Source organism: Anticarsia gemmatalis, chromosome 5 (assembly GCF_050436995.1).
Source record: "Anticarsia gemmatalis isolate Benzon Research Colony breed Stoneville strain chromosome 5, ilAntGemm2 primary, whole genome shotgun sequence".
Classification (NCBI taxonomy): domain Eukaryota; kingdom Metazoa; phylum Arthropoda; class Insecta; order Lepidoptera; family Erebidae; genus Anticarsia; species Anticarsia gemmatalis.
This window is the reverse complement of record NC_134749.1, coordinates 13,746,920-13,767,233: the sequence shown is the minus strand read 5'-3', so window position 1 is coordinate 13,767,233 and position 20,314 is coordinate 13,746,920. Positions and strand designations below refer to the sequence as shown.

The following is a 20,314-nucleotide window of genomic DNA, read 5'->3' as shown; positions in this document are numbered from 1 at the left end:
GACCCGCGCAACTTCGCCTGCGTCACATAAGGGAGAATGCGTCATAATTTTCTCCGTTTTTGAAACATTTCTCGTTGCTACTCCGCTCCTATTGATCGAAGCGTAATGATATATAACCTATAGCCTTCCTCAATAAATAGGCCATCTGACGCTGAAAGAATTGTTCAAATCGGATCAGTAGTTCCTGAGATTAGCGCGTTCAAACAAACAAACAAACTCTTCAGCTTTATAATATTAGTATAGATTATAGGGACACAAACAAAATAAATGAAACATTCCATTATATTCTATCCTATGGTTAATGGTGAATCTAGTGTTAAAGTTGTTCAAGCCGCCCGAAGGCCTTTGATATGGCTTGACGACTGTTATATTAATTGACACCAACCTGGACCTTCCTCTTACGTGCCCTTAGAAGCATGGAGATGCTCAGTTTGAATACCATCCATTACGTACATTCGGTCACCCATTAATGGTATGACCGCAACAACGGTTGCTTAATGCGCAGAACGGTTTCAAACATATTTTTTTCATAAAAAGAAAACTACAATTTATTACATTGCTTGTCAAATTTTGCCAATTTTATTACAAAAATAATACTTCAAATATAAGAGTAATAATACTAGTAATATACTTCATAAATATTTACAAGACAGACATACATAAATAATATTATATTATAACAAATTAGCGCTGACTTCGACATAGCATCGCCTACGCTCCCTCGAGGCAAAACCAATAATAAAAATATAAACGTATAATAAAAAAAGACAATTTCAGAACAAATACAGCATATAATCCAATTAGAAATATAGTAATATATTTTTTATGTACATTTATAATATCACTACCGTTCAAAAGAGTAGGCGAGGTGTACAAAAAGCACCCACCTTTCGTCAGTAACTATGTCTGTATCGTATATTGAAGGCCGAGCCTATTGCCTTATATTACACGTTACCAAAAGACCAATAGTACTTTCCCTGACCCTTGAACTGAACCCCAGACTTCATAACCAGCAGTATAACACACTATCGACTACGCCCCAGAGGGACTTCAAAAATATTAATTTTATGTATCTTCAGTAAATATAAATGCCATCAAAAACATTCTGTAAAAACCTCAAGTCTCGCCGTAAAAAGTGGTGAGATCTATATAATACCAAGTCGATTAATCTATTTAGTCTCTACTTATAGGACCTTCTGTCTTAAGTTATTACGTATGTTATTATCATGCCAATTTAAAAAAAATACTTTTAAAACAAATAGACCGACCTGGCCATCGCATGATTTAATTATTAGTATGTATCACACTACACAACACTACGAGAAGTTAATGCTCCTGAAATGTTAATGGCGAATTTGTGTTTTCTTGCGATGACCAAGTCGATCTATTTGTTTTAAAGGTATTTTTTTTTAATTGGCATGATAATAACATACGTATTAACTTAAGACAGAAGGTCCTATAAGTAGAGACTAAATAGATTAATCGACTTGGTATTATATAGATCTCACCACTTTTTACGGCGAGACTTGAGGTTTTTACAGAATGTTTTTGATGGCATCTCACTTCTTTTTGTAGAGCGAACATAAGTCCAATTTGTATGGAAAGACGTTTTTTTTTTCATAATTCAACATCTTTTCCTATGGGAATGTTGTTCAGTTTCATGGGCTACACACCTTTACCCACCCTATACCCCCTCCCGTTATGCCTCATATAGTAGGTACCTATTTACACCTATTTATTTTATTTTCTACAGTAATAATAATTCATTAACTGCAAATGTAACCTTGTAATCTTATACATTTATATGGGATTACAAAGTTATTGTTGCAGTTAGTGTATTTAGAAAACTGGACCGAAATTAAAAAATATTAAATTTTTCCCATGATTAAGACACTAAACCCTATTTGTATTCTAAATTTTAAGCTTCTAAGTCTGCTAGAAGTACCTTAGACTTTTGATGATCGGTGAGTCAGTGAGTCAGTGAATCAGTGAATCAGTGAGTGACAAAATTCAAAATTTTAACAAGTTGTCATTCTTAGACTACTGGTTCAAATTTACTGAAATTTTAAATATACCGTGTTTATACAATGACTAATTAGTTGCTGAACATCCAGGCTTCTTGTTTTATTCACAACGAAATTATAGGGGTGTCAAAAATAGCCCGAATTGCTTCGAGAAAAGGATGTTACGGCCGTGCCGCTTTTTTTTTGCTCGACTTGCGGGGGCACTTCCGTGCCCCCAGATCCCACAGAAAACATTTTCATATAAAAGGTTACTAAGGCGAGATCATAGCTCGCATTGTCAAAACGTAATCAGATAATATGTAGAGCCAAGTTCCTTGACCTACCTAAAACTATAGGCATAAGTAATAAGTGCGGTCCTTTCTAAAATGTTAATAAGCGTCTACTATATTCACACATGCACATCCAATTACAATTTTGAGTATCAAGAGAGAGTTAATGTATGAGAGTTAAAGTATCGAGCCAATTTGACTTGCGTCGTTTGTAAATATTGAGACGCTTCGCACATCAATTATTCATACCAAAAACCTGAAAAAATATTCTATCAAAACTGTAGACTTTTCCACAAATATTTACGAAGACTAGAGTAACGTTATTATCAACTTTTGAATAGAAAGTTCTTATTCTCACTTGATTACAATATGTAGATGCAAACTTAAGAACTGTCAACATTCAATAACATTGGAACTTACAAAGATGCTTCTAGTTTTACGTTGTTTAGTTTCTAAAAGTTTATTTTTTGTTTTATTATAAACAAAGCATTTATGTGAAACTAGTTTCTACTAGCGTCTGTTTCTGCTTGAAAATAGGATGTATTTGAAAGAATAAAAAGTGAAAAGCATCACATGTCTTAAAACAGTTTTTTGTGTATGTACCAAATTTCATATGAATCCGTTCAGTAGCTTTTGCATGAAAGAGTAACAAACAACCATGCATATGAGCATTCATCTTCACAAACTTTCGTATTATAGTAAATAAATAAATAAATAAATTTAACCCATTAATGTCCCACTGCTGGGCAAGGGTCTCCTCCCGTAATGAGGGAGGGGTTAGGCCTTGAGTCCACCACGCTGGCCAAGTGCGGGTTGGGGACTTTGCATGCCTTCAATAAATGTTTTAAACAAATTTTTAGGCATGCAAGGTTTCCTCACGATGTTTTCCTTCACCGTTGGAGCATGTGATAATTATTTCTAATACACACATAACTTCGAAAAGTCATTGGTGTGTTGCCTCGGGTTCGAACCTGCGACCACTTGCGTTGGAGGTGTCAACTTATACCACTCGGCTATCACTGCTATTTATAGTAGTAATATAGTATTAGTAGTAAGTAAAAATTAGTTAGATAAGAAAACATTATTTACAACGACTTTCTATTATCTAAAACTATAGACTTTTCTAGAAATATTTACGAAGACTAGAAGTTATTATCAACTTTTGAACAGAAAGTTGTTATTCTCACTTGGTTCCAATCAATGTAGATGCAAACTTGAGAACTGTCAACATTCAATAACATTGGACCTTACAAAGATGTTGCTAGTTTTTCTATTATAGTTAGGAAAACAACTTGAACAAATTTACTTTTGTGTTTTGTTACATTGAAAATGATTATTTGAGATAGTTGCAACTGTTATTTTTTTTAAATGCATAGTTAATAAATATGTGTCATTGGTTTTTTTGTGTCTCTTTCATCAAACAAATTTGGAAGGGCAAATCAAAAACATTACAAAGAACGGCATTGGAACTATTTTAAGCATCGAAAAAGCGAGCGAAGCAGAGTAAGACGACGTTGTTGTTGTAGTCAACTAAGATCAAGCCAAAATAAAAATCTTCGAGTGACCTAAATTTCAGTCTAGATTTAATTTTAACCCACAGCCCGTAATAAAATATCCATTGACACAAAAATAAACAAATCAGGCTTTGTTATGATTTGTGTAATGGAAACTACACAAACATCTGCCAGACACAAATAATATTAGAGAAATACAAAACCGCAGAAACTAATACAAAAGTCGTCACACGACGCGACGTATTTCTAGTTTAACATAATATATGTATGTCATGTCACGTTAATTTCAACCTAAAGCTTGTAGCACACATTTCATTGTGATAGTCGCAAAAGGAATCATCATCGCATTGTTCAAATTTTCTTGCCCAATGTAACAGAATAATAATCGTATTTGGTGTCGCGTTAGTTGGCTGCTAAACAGTGGACGACATCTAGTCATGATGATGTGCCATAACCATCATATGTGTGCTGACAATCAGCTTCCAAATGAAAATGTGTGCTTTAACCTTAAAAATCCATTTGCCACTGGCCGTGAAAACTTAATGCGGTAGTGTTGCATACAAAAACAATATGCAAAAATATTACAGTCTTTTGACACTGATTAAAAATGTCGTATCCATTCCCACAAATTGAATTTCCCGAAGTTCGTTGTTTATTAATTAACTAGAGGCCGCCCGCGACTTCGTCCGCGTGGAATCCCTTCCCGTGTAAATCCCGATACTTCGGAAACTCCAGGATAAACAGTAGCCTATGTGTTATTCTAAGTTTACAGCTCCCTATATACTTAATTTCATCGTAATCAGTCCAGTAGTATTTGCGTGAAAGAGTAACAAACATCTATACATACATACAAACATTCTATAGTAGGATAAAACTTTTGTTGTGTCGAAATGTGTAATAATCGCAATTTTCCGACCACAGCCGAAGTTACGGAGGCACTTATGCATTATTAATTAAACTACACGTTTGGCGTAGTGGCTAACGTAGTCACCTCGCCGCAATAACCGTATCACTGCGTGTGGTGAGTTTCAATCCAACATAAGTGAAATGAGTTTCTGTTCTGAGCCGGGACGTAAAATCTATACTGGTATGTATTTAGAAGCATATAAGTACATATGTTTATCAGTTATTATAAGCTTTGCTTAGTTTGGAGTCAGATAATCATGTGAATTGTCCAATTTTTATTATTTTTTATTTATTGTTATTAAGAATACAGTAAATGTATTTCAAGTCTTCTTCTTATCATATGGTTAGTGGTCAACCTAGTGTCAAAGTTGTTCAAGCCGCCCAAAGGCCTTTGACATGGCTTAACGACTGTTATCTTGGTAGAAAACGACCGGGACCGACTTTTACCGTGCCCTCCGAAGCACGGAGGTGCCCAGTTCAAACACCACTATGCGGTCACCCATCTATGGAGTGACCGCGCCAAGGGTTGCTTAACCCACAGATCGTTTATCGACCGGTTAGCGAAGCTGGCTATAGGCACAAATTTCAAGTGGCACTCATTTTGATAAATTTATAATGTTAATAAGTCGTGTTAATATTACTCAGGCGTATACTTTCGGCTTTTCAACCTCTTACGTGGGATGCAAAATAAATAATTACCCTTTTGAAAAAAACCATCAAAAGAACGAATATAATGATATCTCATAGTACATAAAAAAATATTGTTAAACAAAATTGTGTTTTGAACAGTTTGTTTTGAACATTAATTTAAAATGAAAACAATTCTTTTACAAATAATACGAGTATAAATGTTACTCAAAACATAATTTGTATTTTTATTTCAGGCACGTGAATTTGATTTTAGTATTTTTTGTATAAATTTGTGTCTTTGTTAAAGCTTCTTCAGTCTCTGTCCGCATGAGAGTATAAAAAGCGTAATTTAAGCATGTATGCATGTATTATAGTATATTTTTTTATTTTAATACTGATTAGTTGCGTCTCTTTATTCATGGTAAACAAATTAAAAAGATACACGTAATTAAAAATTGCCCTAGACTTTGCAAAACTGGGTCATTAACCCTTACTGTACATTAGGTTTATAGTGTATCTGGGGGCACGGCAGTGCTCCCGCAAGTTGAGCAAAAAAAAGCGGCACATACCATTCTTTTCTCGAGCAATTCAGGCTCTTTTCGATTTGAATTATGAAAAAAAGAACGTCTTTCCATACAAACTGGACTTATGTTCGCTCTACAAAAAGAAGTGAGATGCCATCAAACACATTCTGTAAAAACCCCAAGTCTCGCAGCTCAGTCTCTCTGCCGTAAAAAGTTGAGAGATCTATATAAAACCAAGTTGATTAATCTATTTAGTCTCTACTTAAGTTATCACATAAGTTATTATCATGACAATATGAAAAAAAATGCGTTGAAAACAAATAGATCGACTTGGTCATCGCATGGCATGTACTTTATAGTAGTACTAGCTTTTACCCGCGACTTCGTCCACGTGGTTTGTGACATAGGACAGGATTTCCATACAAACTTTCACCCACTATTTATCTCATTGGGGTTAGAATTGATCAAATATTTTCTGAGCTTTCTGGTTACGTCATAACATCTACCTGCATGCCAAATTTCAGCCCGTTCCGTCCATAGGTTTGGGCTGTGCGTTGATAGATCACTATGTCAGTCAGTCACCTTTGAGTTATGTATATTAAGATTAGTTTGCCTACCAGTGAAAGAAAGATAATTCATATTTTCCGACAGTTTTCTATCTACTCCCTGACACAGATACGTAACAAAAACTAATATAACTTTATATTCTAGTTCAATAAGTTTACTCTCAATATAAACATTGTATTTTGACATGATAAAGACAATATGCCCTTGCTTACTCGTAAGGGTAAATATGTACGTACATAATTGGGTCTTTGTTTATTTGATGTCGTTTACTCAAATCAAAATAAATACTATGAGATATCATGAAAACCATTTTTTTAACATTGAAGCGTACTATCACGCCTGTTATACCCGAAAGTATGTAAAATAAGCCCGCGTTTCGCCATTAACAATGTTAGTGCCAAGTTCACGTTGAAACGCGCGGGCGCGGTGGCGGTCGCGAGCGCGGGGACGTGGCGATTTGTGTTCACGTTGGCCGCCAGGCGTTTGGATCTAGCGACAAGCTCAAACTGGCTCAAACTGGCTGAACTTACTTCACGTCACGAGTGAATCGCGCCCGCTACCGCTAGTTCGACGTAAACACACGAACATCTTCACGCGTTTGATTTTAGTGCAGTCAATTAAGCTTAAATTAGGTAAGAATCTCGGAATTCGAGATACCCAGCTGTCAGTTTGTAAATACTTGTATATTGACACCCTAAAAGTTGTCTCAAAACCTACATATGGTAGGGTGTACGCAACTATAAAATTTCAAGGTCCAAAGTCCCAAAAACCGGTTTTTTGAGCTTTTTTTGTAAATATCTCATTTCCTATGGAATCTTTGCATTCGTATTCATTACCAATATTGTACAGTATGAAATTCTCTACAAATTTTGTTTGAATTTTTTTTTACGGTGAACCGTATTCGAGATAGAGGGGGGAGAGCGCGCGGTCACAGGATCATTTCAAGTCAACCGGTGCCTCCGGTCGAAGATGCGCCATATATATTATAGTTGATGAACTATCGATAAATCAATGATTAATAAATATTTGTCAATTTCTATTAACTATTACATTATTTTTTATCATTTTTTTCATAACCTATCCACTTTTTATTCAGTATTAATTAACTTATCAACACTTACCTGCCCATGTAATTGCAGAATTTTTCATGAAAATATAGGCACTATATTTGAATTTTAACCTAATTAATATTAATAACTTCTTACATGATGAAAAAAAAACAAATAAATCAGTATTATTGAAAAGATATACATTTAATATAATTATGAAGAAAATGATGACACCAATGACTTTTCGAAGTTATGTGTGTATTAGAAATAATTGTCACATGCTCCAACGGTGAAGGAAAACATCGTGAGGAAACCTTGCTTGAATAAAATTTGTTAAATATATTTATTGAGGGCATGCAAAGTCCCCAACCCGCACTTGGCCAGCGTGGTGGACTCAAGGCCTAACCCCTCCCTCATTACGGGAGGAGACCCTTGCTCAGCAGTGGGACAGTAATGGGTTAAATTTATTTATTATTATAATCATTGATTTATCGATAGTTCATCAACTATATATGGCGCATCTTCGACCGGAGGCACCGGTTGACTTGAAATGATCCTGTGACCGCGCGCTCTCCGCCCTCTATCTCGAAAACGGTTCACCGTAAAAAAAAAATTCAAACAAAATTTGTAGAGAATTTTATACTGTACAATATTGGTAATGAATACGAATGCAAAAATTCCATAGGAAATGAGATATTTACAAAAAAAGCTCAAAAAACCGGTTTTTGGGACTTTGGACCTTGAAATTTTATAGTTGCGTACACCCTACCATATGTAGGTTTTGAGACAACTTTTAGGGTGTCAATATACAAGTATTTACAGACTTACAGCTGGGTATCTCGAATTCCGAAGTGAACTTACTATAATGACTGGACTATATTGCCGCGAGCGCGCCGCGCGGGCCGCGCGCGACACCGCTAGCTTGCCCGCTACTTAGACCGCGCGTACGGTTTGTACGTGAACACTTCGGTACATCGCCATATGTTTGATATTTCGTGACCGCGCCCGCCACCGCGCCCGCGAGTCGACGTGAATGAACACTTAGTCAAATGTAATAGGGGGAAGCCTATTATATGCCATATACGTACATGGCGTTTTACCAAACTCCATATAACAGAGAATAATCTAATATAAATTAAAAACAAAGCCAATGACACTTTGTCCAACCCGCATGGAACCCGGGACTACCTATACCTACCCCGGGACTACTAATAAAAACCACGGGAAAGAGGGGTAATTATATATGTATGTATGTGAGTAAGATAAAGCCACGTTAAGTCTTCACAGGTGGAACGGCTACAAAGATTTAGTTTTAAACCTAATTGACAACAACCATAAGCCGACAACAAGTCAAATTAAACAAAAGTTAAGAAGCTTATCAAATGGAAACAGTGAAACTTGAACAAAGTACGTGTTTTCGTATTAAAGGCAGTCGCTTGAACGAATTCAATAGGATTAAGTGTGCTGGTTGTCATTTTGCTAAGCAGATATAATGTTTTTGGAAATTTGTTGTTGCTGTACAAAAATATGGTTTACTTTTCCTTGTTAATTTTTCAATTGACAAATGATAATTTGATTCCAAATCAAGCATAAACTTGTACTATGATAACTTTCTAAACTAAATACTTATACCGAGCTAAAACTCAAAACTCAACTTCTACGTAAGACGTATTATTGTATAATATATTATTATGTATGATGTAATACATACATTTACGTCCTATTGGCGCTCGATGGGGGAGTCCTTTGTCCAGCAGTTGACGATTCCCGGCTGAAATGATGATGATGATGATGATACATTACAAATACAGACAAAAAAGATGATGTCATACTTTGTTCAATTTAAAGAGAAGAGATGGTGTAGTAGTACCTCGGTAATCCTATTTATATTAAAACAGTTAAAGATTGTGGAAAATGTATGTATCTATGTGTGTGTGTGTGTGTGTTTGTGTGTGTGTGTGTGTGTCTCTATCGTGCAAAAACTACCAAATTAATTTGATGAAATTTGGCACACAGATAGTTTGCAATTTGGACAGGCTGAATATTTATGTCATGATACCAGTTGTCTGACCACATAGGTTGTAAATTTATCTAGCAGGTGAGATATCTGACTCTTTGTCAGTTGTGGAACTGGCTTTATAAAAAAAAGAAAATCCTTGAACATCTCTAAAATATTTCGTTAAAGACAATTTATTTCTTCTAAAAGTTTAAATTACGTAAAAAATATGAAGGAAAATATTTTACATTTAAAAGCCCTTTTCTACAAAAAGTAACATTTTAAATATTTTACGGAGTACTTTCATTATTTCCTTAATTAATTGAGGCTTTTTAAGACCTCATTAATTATTTGTTAACTTTATAGGGGTCTTGGAAGAAATAAATTATGACCTATCTCTTTACACAATAAGTATACAAAATAGAAAGGTTTACTTTATTCATATTTAATAAGTATTAATAACTATACCACGGAATAAAGTAGTAAAACTTAGTTCTAACTGATTGTATGAAGGTACTAGCATAAATAACTCGACTGTAATCAGATTTTTTTCTATCTCAGATCTACAGAATTTTTGTAAGAAGACTGCCATCCCGGTCTTTTAATGTTTGGGATCTATGTAAGCCAATTTTCTGTAAATAGAACTAATCAGAGATCAGTAGCGCGATTTTCTACAGGCGGTTCTATAAAGTATTGAGAGTTCGACATTTAAAACGTAGGTGCCGCAAAAATAATTTCTATGGCGCCTGCTAGAAGCGCTGATTCAATTTTTGTACAAAATTACATAAAACATTTTAAGCAGTGTAGTATCCAAAAGATACTATATTATGAAGTAATTACAATCTTACAAAAGAAAAGAAAAAGACTGCTAAAAATGGCCCATATTTTTGATAATATCGGAAACGTAGTGAAAGTGAATGAGGTCCCAAATGACAATGGATAAATGAAATTTTTCTAAGAACCCAGTGAATTGGAATAGAACCAAATTGTTAATAAAGAGTATTAAGTTCGTCCCTGCTTTAATACCAAAGACTTCCTTATTAAGCAATATTTTCTCTTTTCGTAGAAGATAATAATTTAATATCTATCTATTACTAGCTGACCCGCGCAACTTCGCTTGCGTCACATAAGAGAGAATGGCTTATAATTTTTCCCGTTTTTGTAACATTTTTTACCGGTACTCTGCTCCTATCGATTGTAGCGTGATGATATAAAGCCTATAGCCTTCCTCGATAAATGAGCTATCTAACACTGAAATAATTTTTCAAATCGGACCAGTAGTTCCTGAGATTAGCGCGTTCAAACAAACAAACAAACAAACAAACTCTTCAGCTTTATAAAATTAGTATAGATTTTGCTGTCCAATATAAACATATCTTCCCGATAGTATTCAGCGTAGAATAAACACCCTGAATAAAAATATTGCTCCTGCTTTTGTTGCCAGTTGGTAACATTTTGTTGTAGCACCAGGTTGAACGCAACGCTTTGAAGGGGAAAGTCTGCATTTTTAACTAAACTAGCGTTACTTGCATCCATAGTATAATTATACGATAGTCACTTTGTAACAGGCTGCAGCTAGTTTATGCTCACTCGACACGTTTTTTGATTGGCAGCGACTTCATACTTTTACTACTATAGAGGAATATCAATATTCTATCTTAAACAAAGTTTGTTCTACCTAAAACCGCTGCCTAGTAAGCTACGAATATTTCGAACATCAAACTGTCAATATTTGCTTCAAATAAGAGAAAAATAACCATAATACATGTTCCAGTGTTCACACAATCCCTCAGGCTACAATTTATTTTGTTTCTCTACGGAAAATGAATGCGCATCCGTGGGTAACATTTGTCTCGTTTTAAGGTTGCATAACAATGAAAATGAAACAGCCTGAACTATGAAAAGTTAAATCTAACAATAGGAATTTATTTGGAACATAATAAAGCACAAAAATCTTTCGTAACTCATTTCCGCAAAATCTTTATATATATAATTCTTCTGTAAGTGTGTATGTCACTGAACTTCTCTTAAACGACTGGACCGATTTTGATGAATTTTTTTGTGTGTGTTCAAGGGGATCTGAGAATGGTTTAGATTCTCAATTTTGTCCGCTGGACAATGTTTTTTTATTTAATTTTTATGGCAAAACAACGTTTGCCGGGTCAGCTAGTGTATTTATAAAAGTCCGAGTGTATTTTAAAAGCTAACAAAGTATTATCTCAGTGGACTAAACTAGTTCAAGTATTTTTAAAGACCACAGAAAACTACTTTTATACATTTGTTGTAGGTATCTAACATGCAATCTGAAATATTGTGACTCGGAAGCCGACTAAGATCAATTGCAAAAATATATAAAAACCGCTCAAGTGCTAGTCACACTCGCGTAGGTAGGGTTCCAAGTACCAATCTATCGCGGTTCATAATAAATTTGATTCATACGATACATGCTGGTGATAGACCGACAGACAGTCAGTGACAATATTTATGAGTAAAAAGGATTCCGTTTTGATCTCAAGAAATTAAAGCGAGAGAAAATAATGTAAGTTACCCACCTACTAAAATTATGTTTAGCGAAAACCTATCAGTAATTAGCAAAATATATGTTAAAGATGTAAAATTAAATTATATCATCAATATATAACTTGTGCATTATTCGGTAATGAGTGTTCAGCAATGTACGTGGGCAGATAATGCTTATCTTAAAGCCTTTGTTATCGTCGTTCATTTATTCATTAGATGTATTCCATTTGTTTCTAATAAATATGGCTTACATATTGAGCCTAGAAACGTGGATTATTGTTTTTATATTATTTTATGAATGTTTAACTTTTGCCTACAACTTCTTTCGTGCGGTAAAATTTTCGAAGTAAAATGTCTATCAAAGTTCCAAAGCTGTATTGCGTGAAAGATATAAACGTATATTCATCCTTATGAAATTTGCATCTTATACAGAGTGTCCCAAAACTCCCGAGTGTCTCGGATTATCGTTGAATAATCCGAGACAGGATGAAAGGCCAAGTCATAGCGGTTCCAGATAAAAAAAAATCCATATCACTTAGTTCAGCAATAATAGACATTTTTCAAAAAAGGTGAGATTCCACACCCTTGGTCGCATTTTCAAGTCCTGTGATCACCAATGCCACAAATTCGCTCTGTTTTTTTGAATTTCGTGATCTTCATTAAATATGCTATTAATCGTAAAACAAATTAATGCACAAAACATTGTTAATTTAATAGAAAAAGTTAAGTTCTATTGAGTCATGGTTCACAAAAATATCGTTAGTTAACTTTGACGCTTCATATTGAACAATAAATGTACTACACAATAATTAATAATAATTACAAATACTGCTACTAATTTGTACAATGATACGATATTTTAATATTTCAGGATATTTGTTCTAAGGTTCTAAATATCAATCCTAACTTATAACTCGTAGTTTCAGTAAAATACTGAATAAATTATATCATACTGACAGTCTAACGAAACTTTGAAATTGGTTTTGTTTGCAACAAATTCGATTCCCTAGAGTTGAATGCAACGTATTGTAAAGTTATTCTAAATTTATTGTAACACAAAGTTGCAGTTTTGGAACTAAGTTTTAAAACATACAAATGACACTTACTAAAAAACGTTATTGGTAAAGATGGTAACCTTAAAATTATTGGCGGTAAATTCACTCTCTGTATCATACACTATCATAAATGTCAGCATTTGAACTAAATGATTTGATGACGATTTTATTGTTTTTAATCATAATTAAGATTTGCATAAAAAATTTAAAGAGTCACAATTAATAGTTATTAATTTCAGGAGAAACCAAACAACGGGGGTATAGCTGCGGTAAGTGTATAATAACACACGGTAATTTATGATAACAAACACCATACTATTATACTTAAACTTCATAATTTTCCGAGCATCACAAAAACAGCTCAACGCACTTTTTAATTAAGTTCTCAGCTCGCGTATATTTTATTCACAATATTACCTACAGTCTGACTACTTAGTAGAAAGCCTTGGCTATGTGCGATTTATATTAATAATAATAACTTAACTATTTTACTAATTTATTAAGAAAATATGTTGACAACGCAAAGACAAAATGTTGCCGTCTAATAATTTAAAATCCTATCAATTTTTTTAACGAGTACTCAAATATTAGCCTTGAAATTTTTCTCATTTTTTTTCAATTCATTACGCAAATTCTATACACCCCATTTTACTTTTATTGCTGAAAGAAAAGGACAATTAAGAAAAAAAACACATTCGGGTGTATAAACATACGGGTCCCTGATGTTCCAAATTCTGAATTTAGTATACCTTTACCAGCCGCAAATTTTGAATCCATGGCGCTCCATTAAGTTGTTGAACTATAATAACAGCTAACACGTAATTAACTAGACTGGAATCCAGAATGTACAGCGTCTAGAGAATTGTACAAAGCAAATAGAAGAATGTGATTGAAATGTTTGCATTTAAAATTATCTTTGAATAGAAAATGTAGCTTGAAAGATGAAGAACAATTTTTCTTATTGATTATTTTCCCACGCTGTAAGATAACCTTTACAGTTGAGCATTTTTTGTTCCACTTTATTTCCATTTTTTGTTTTTAACGTTAGCTTTTGTCACCATAGAAACTATCGTTAAACGGAATTCTACATTCGCCATGACATCAAAAGTCAATTGTATTTTGATGCCTGTAGCTTCGTGACAAGCCTTTGATAGAATTGTATCGAATTCGTGTTGCCTGTCTGCTAAAAATATTTAGTAGGATTTTTTATAGACGGAGTTTGATGGCGGCTTTACCTTCCAAACGTCGGTAAATTCAGATATTGTGTTTTTAAAGTCACAACCATAAAAGTCATGACCTACATTAATTAATTAAATATTTTTTATTCTTTCTGCAGATTCTGAAATTTGAATAAACTTTGCCAATTTTACTAATGTATAAAAAATTGTAGCCACCTTTTTTGCACTTTCTTCGTTCATGTTAAAATGATAAAGGACTCCATAGCTATTACTAGTGGCCTGTCTCAAGCGGTATATACCTTGAACCGTAAATTTTAAGTTTGTCTTTTTATTTTTTTTTCTTTTTTAAGCTCACATACATAAGTTTTAATCTCAACTTCTAAGGTAAGAAGCGAAGTAACGGGTATCACAGGTATTTTATAACTTACTGGGGATGCTTCAATTTTGTAAAGTTGTAAAATTGAATAAGCAATTAAATAATCCCGGTTGGATAAAAACTGTAAAGACCAATACATCAGACCAAAGTGTACTTAACAGTCATGGGTAAAACATGTTATTGTGAATCTATTTTCGATTTGTTATTGTTTGTATGACCTACGAATGTTTATGTTTAGTTCTCATGTGTGTCTTTGTTTGCGTGAGAGCTATCTGTATTTATTTTTAGTTTATTTATTTGGTCCGGCTTCACGCATGATTATTCTTAGCGCTCAATTTGTTTCAAAGACAGAAACATTTCTTGCTATTTTTATTAGTTTTTGTTACACTATTTTCTCGACTGCCTCGCCAACCAATTTCAATCATAGCCAGTGTGATTTTCGACAAAACGTAAAAACTAAGGTTAAATGCATATACATAAATACTTTATTTGTCAGTAAACTAATACCGTTAAACATAAATATTCATAGGGAAACTTTGAAAGTTAGGATACGTAATCTTTCTAATCCCTTTCTCATTCCGGGAGCATACTAGTTTCTAGCAACGGAACAGTTTTAAGTAATAGTACATTTTATTGCCTTTATGTTGCACAAGAGCCTAAAAACCAAAGTAGAGCTTTCGACATGGTCATCTTACCTACTTAACCATACTTTCAGTTAGAATTAATTACTATTTGCAACAACTTGACCTCTTAGCAATAGGAGTTGAGGAGTTGAGTTAATTATTGAGTTATATTATAATATTATTATAGGATAGAAACAAGATCTGAGGGAGTGCCGCAGGGAATAAAGCTGGAGCCAGAAAATATAATTCATGCTTAAATGTTTGTTCGTGGTTAAAGGGATTCTCATGATTGTTAATTAAGTAATATGACTTTTATTTCGTAATTATAATTATGAGATTTTTTTAAAAATTATGAAAATTAAAAAATATGAGAAAAAAATAACAAATTATAACTACATTAATTTCTTTGCTCTCTGCTTACTGTAAAAAATATTATTATCTCTATTTAATTAATTAAATATAATAAAAATTAACAAAAACCCTTGGGGTGCACGGTTTTAGTAAAACCTAATAAGCACCTAACCAAACAATATCAACAACAAAACCAGTTTGTTTAAAATCAGTCATATCACGAAACATTATCCAAAGAAATTGTTCTAACCACGTTCTAACTTATACGAAATGTTAACTAAGTTTCAGACCTACAAGAAATCCATAGTAATACCTACTTTAATTAGTTTCAGGGTTATAATCCTCTAACTTAATTAACATTAAGCTTCAAAGAATCAATGATGTCCAATGAAACCGAAATTACAATAATCACTTACACTTTAAGTTTTGATGTGATTATTCGTTTTGTTAAAATTTTAATAAAATTACTATTAAAAGCGCCAAAATGTCTGAACGGATTTAGATCTTACGTACAGTAGCTCGATTCTCTACCACTGTCGGCTAAATATTTTGTATGAAGATCTGGTTAGTGCCTTAAGCGTACGTCATAGAAACAACTTTTGCAGTACATTTTACATGTCAAACTCTCGATACTCCATGGTATCAATTGTAGAGAATCGCGCTACTGGTACTGATAAAAAATTCCATTTTTACTTGTATCAATACATGATATTTTATACAAAAACTCTCTTACTCATTTCCCAAGGCACTAATGAAAAAATAATAATTTCAAGAAGGCAATTTTATTTTGTACCCAAATTGAAAAAATAAAAAGTTTGCGTCACGATGTAATCTGATTACAAAGTCAGCACCTTTGAGCGTGAAGACATTTTCCGTTCAACCTAATTTTGAGTTTCTGTCTTAGAAAAAGACCTTGTTATTTAAAGTTTTAAATGTATAATTTAAAACTTTAATACTTGCTTTCTTTATCAAAGAGAATAATAAAACATCCTAATTCAACAAGCTTCTTTTTTTTAAAGGCAACTTTCGCGTTAAGAATTGCTCGTGTCGCGGGGACTTAAACAAACATACAAACACGGACACAAAGTACAACCAGACCGGAAAAAAATATTCGTGGATCGCACAAATAATTGTGTAAATCAAACCCACAACCTCCAGACGCAATGGTAGCGGCGGTGCGACCTAAACCACTGCGCGACGGAGGCAGTTGAGGTGTCATTAAACGTATTCTAAATTTATAACAATTACGGACCAAAACTTTTCTGATTACTTGACTGTAAATTCCCTATAGAGCAGAAAGAGTATATTATTATACATTTAAAAACATTCAGCACTCGGGAATCCCTCATCATCATATTTTAAATGAAATAGAAAAGGATTTAAAAATCCTCAATCTATGTGTCAATTAAGAAGTCTCCAAAGAATACTGATAAATTCATGGAACAAACCTTTAGTCAGTCTACTGCAGACATTACTTCTATAGTCCAACATCGTGCTAGAGAGCGTTGTGTACAAGGTTCGCAGCTGGCGGGAGTGTACAAAATTCAAAATTTAGAACATCAGTGACACGCAGGCGTATGCAATTGACCATGGTTTGTTGCTACAGCTACAATATTTTAGATATACGCAAAATATTCTTTTCCTTTACTGAGTGGCAGACAACAAGCAGCCGAAAACCGAAATAAAACGTAAATGATCTATGTATTTTTCTTTCGGTACCTACGTCTCTGACTACCCACAGGCAACAAACAGCCGTATTTAAAACTCATATAAATCGAGAATGCCAAGACTTCTACTAAGTTGTTGAACTGTATTATCCAAGTTGGCACTCATTCCCAGTTCTGGTAAACAATCTGAGTGCCTTTGGCATCGACATTTCAACTGATAATTCGTACGCTTCCCTGTGTTTTAGTCTGGAATGTCAGTTAATTTCTAATTCTGGGTAATTTGTCATGTCTGTTGTGAATTGAGGGAACAGTCGTAATGCCGTGCCACGAAACCCCAAATGCTTTCGGACTGTTTGAACGACTTTGAAAGTCGATTTCTAGAGTCCCATATTAACTTCCAATATTCGTCTCTATTTCCAATCAACGTAATACTACTGAATAGCTCATTATTTTTTCGGTACTGGACACAAGATTTCTATCGATATAAGAGCAGATTAATATTGTAGTTAAAATTGGCGTAGAGTAAGTTGAGGTTAGTCTGAAAAATGGAGAAATAAAAAGTAAGGGTAAGTCAAGACAGTTTAAGTCACTAATAAATAAAGCAGATTTGGTGTGATTGTCATATCAATTTTAATATCGTCTATATTTAGAGGTTCTGAGAAAATGCATTATACTATAAGTAAATAAGTACATGTAACCCATTACTGTCCCACTGCTGGGCAAGGGTCTCCTCCCGTAATGAGGGGAGGGCCTTGAGTCCACCACGCTGGCCAAGTGTGGGTTGGGGACTTTGCATGCCCTCAATAGATGTATTAAACAAAGTTTTAAGCATGCAAGGATTCCTCACAATATTTTCCTTCACCGTTTCTAATACATATATAACTTCGTTCGAACCTGCGACCACTTGCGTGGGAGGTGTCAACTTATACCACTCGGCTAACACTGCTTTTTATAAATTGTAAATAAATTATGCCGATCTATCCGTCGTCCGTACTCACTTAAACTCACCGTAAAGGCTAAAGTACGGACAATAAGACCAAAATCTTTCTCAAATAAAACCTAAGATATCCAATATATTTAACGTTTCTGCGCACTCCAGTGAGTGATTGAATCCGATGCTAATGTAATGGGTTTCGTGTGTTACGTCTCGATACTCAAGCACTCTGAACAGTGAACAATATTCACAATATTGAGACACTTGAGCGTTTGAGCGATGCTCTTTCTTCAAGATTTGATATTGGAGAAGAATATTTGGGTCAAATAAATGTTTTAGCATTTTTCTCTTAAGATTCAATTTGGCTGATATTGAAGATGATACAATAACCTTAATGTTATAATGAAGTTTTATGAGAAGATATTAATGTTATATTAGAACTGTATACTTGAGCTTAGAGTTTTACTACAGGCTAATTGTCTGGGAGGTGAATGATCTAGCTTTCGGTAAGTTCATAAGATATTATTTGTATCTTAACACTGCCTTAACGCAAAAGCTTAGTAGAGATGTAGCAGAGCTGCTTAACCTTAACTTAACATTAAGTTACAGCCCAAAAACTTCCTTCTTCTCTACATCATTGGTACTGCTCTACTGGGTCGTGGTATCTTATAGGTGTAGAGCTATTAATTTAATGTCTTAAAATTCTAGGAGCTTTCTTGTATAGAGACTGTCTTTCGATAAAGAGCGTAACGTGAGTTAAAAATAAATGTTCTAAATATATAGGTATAAAAAAAGATACTAAACTTACAAAAATATATATAAACACTATAAAGCTGTTACATAATCTGTACTCAAACAATATTATTTACATGAAGTTAGTCACACGACTGAACTTAGCCCTTAATTTACTCAGACACTGTTTACGTGCTAGAGCAGAAAATTAATTAACGACTAAACATGCTTGATACTTTACAAAGTATGATTGATACTTTAGATATAAACTAAAACATGACTAATGAGAATTGCACTTGCTAAGGAATAGTAAAGTGCTGCTGATGTGTAATTAAAAGCAGTTGTAATTATAAAAGAAACGCAAGATGTGACGCAAATGTTATTATATCAATACTTTAAAAGATTTTACCAACATTCTACCATCGGCGTAGGCAGAGATATCTTGTCACATGGGGTTGAAGTCACTGCCGATACGATCTGTCTTTGTCTTTCTAGCGTCCCCTTTCGTCGTTTCCATTTGGCTTCCACTCCAACCGGATGCAGCCGGGTATCAGTATTTTATATGGAGCGACTGCCTATCGGACCTGCATAACCCTGTTACCACCAGCTGGGTTATAACACAATACCCTTCGGTCAGATTGATTGTCAGACTTTCAAGTTTCTGACTACTGTAAACGACGGTCAAAGACCTTTGCAAGTTAAAGCCGTCATCCACAATTTAACGTGCTTTACGAAACATGGAGGAGCTCGCTATCCAAAAAATGGTCACCCATTCAGAGAACCACAACCAAGCGTAGATTAATCTCAGAGATCGATCTGCGCGGCTGTTGTTAACTATAAATAAAATAAAATTGAGATTTATGTGACAATGTGTATACACCTGTGTACATGCAAAGTGCATTGACACTGTAACAGATGGGAACATAATGAGACAGAGATTATCAGATGATGCATTGCTTAATTACTTCGCTTGACATTTCGACCAGGTGTATAATGGATGGTGATGATATTAGATTTTAATCATGCAACACGTGTTTCAAAAGTTATGGAGCTGAAATCGATGTTCTATGCATAGATAACTAATATTGTCTCTTTATTGACGGTCTCTGTTCTTTAAGCAATGTATAGTGTTGCATACAAAGGATTGCTTTTTTGTCAAAAGAATTGTCTTCGACTTGATTCCGTAATTTCGAATTGGTTTAATACCTAAATGAGGTTCACGTTTTCCGATTTTTGCTCATAAGTAACCATACTTTTAGTGATGTGTCAGTTTCGACTTAATAACAGGTAATTCTTTTGTCTCTGCCTACACCTAATGAGTAAAAGCATGATTTTATGTACGTATGCACGTATGTGCAGCTAGCCTAGAACACATTTAACAATCATCTACCACTCCCTT

At 34.1% G+C, this 20,314-nt stretch overlaps 1 protein-coding gene across 2 annotated transcripts in view; it reads right to left on the bottom strand.

The window, feature by feature from the left end:
* LOC142973411 (neuropeptide FF receptor 2-like) overlaps positions 1-20,314 on the bottom strand; it is a 113,993-nt gene that overhangs the window by 76,316 nt on the left and 17,363 nt on the right. The window contains exon 2 of one of the 2 annotated variants that reach the window (XM_076115083.1): positions 9,195-9,254. The exons of the other annotated variant lie outside the window; for it this stretch is intronic. The gene's annotated coding sequence lies outside the window, so the exon portion shown is untranslated. The remainder of the gene's footprint in view (positions 1-9,194; positions 9,255-20,314) is intronic. 2 annotated transcript variants of the gene reach the window in all.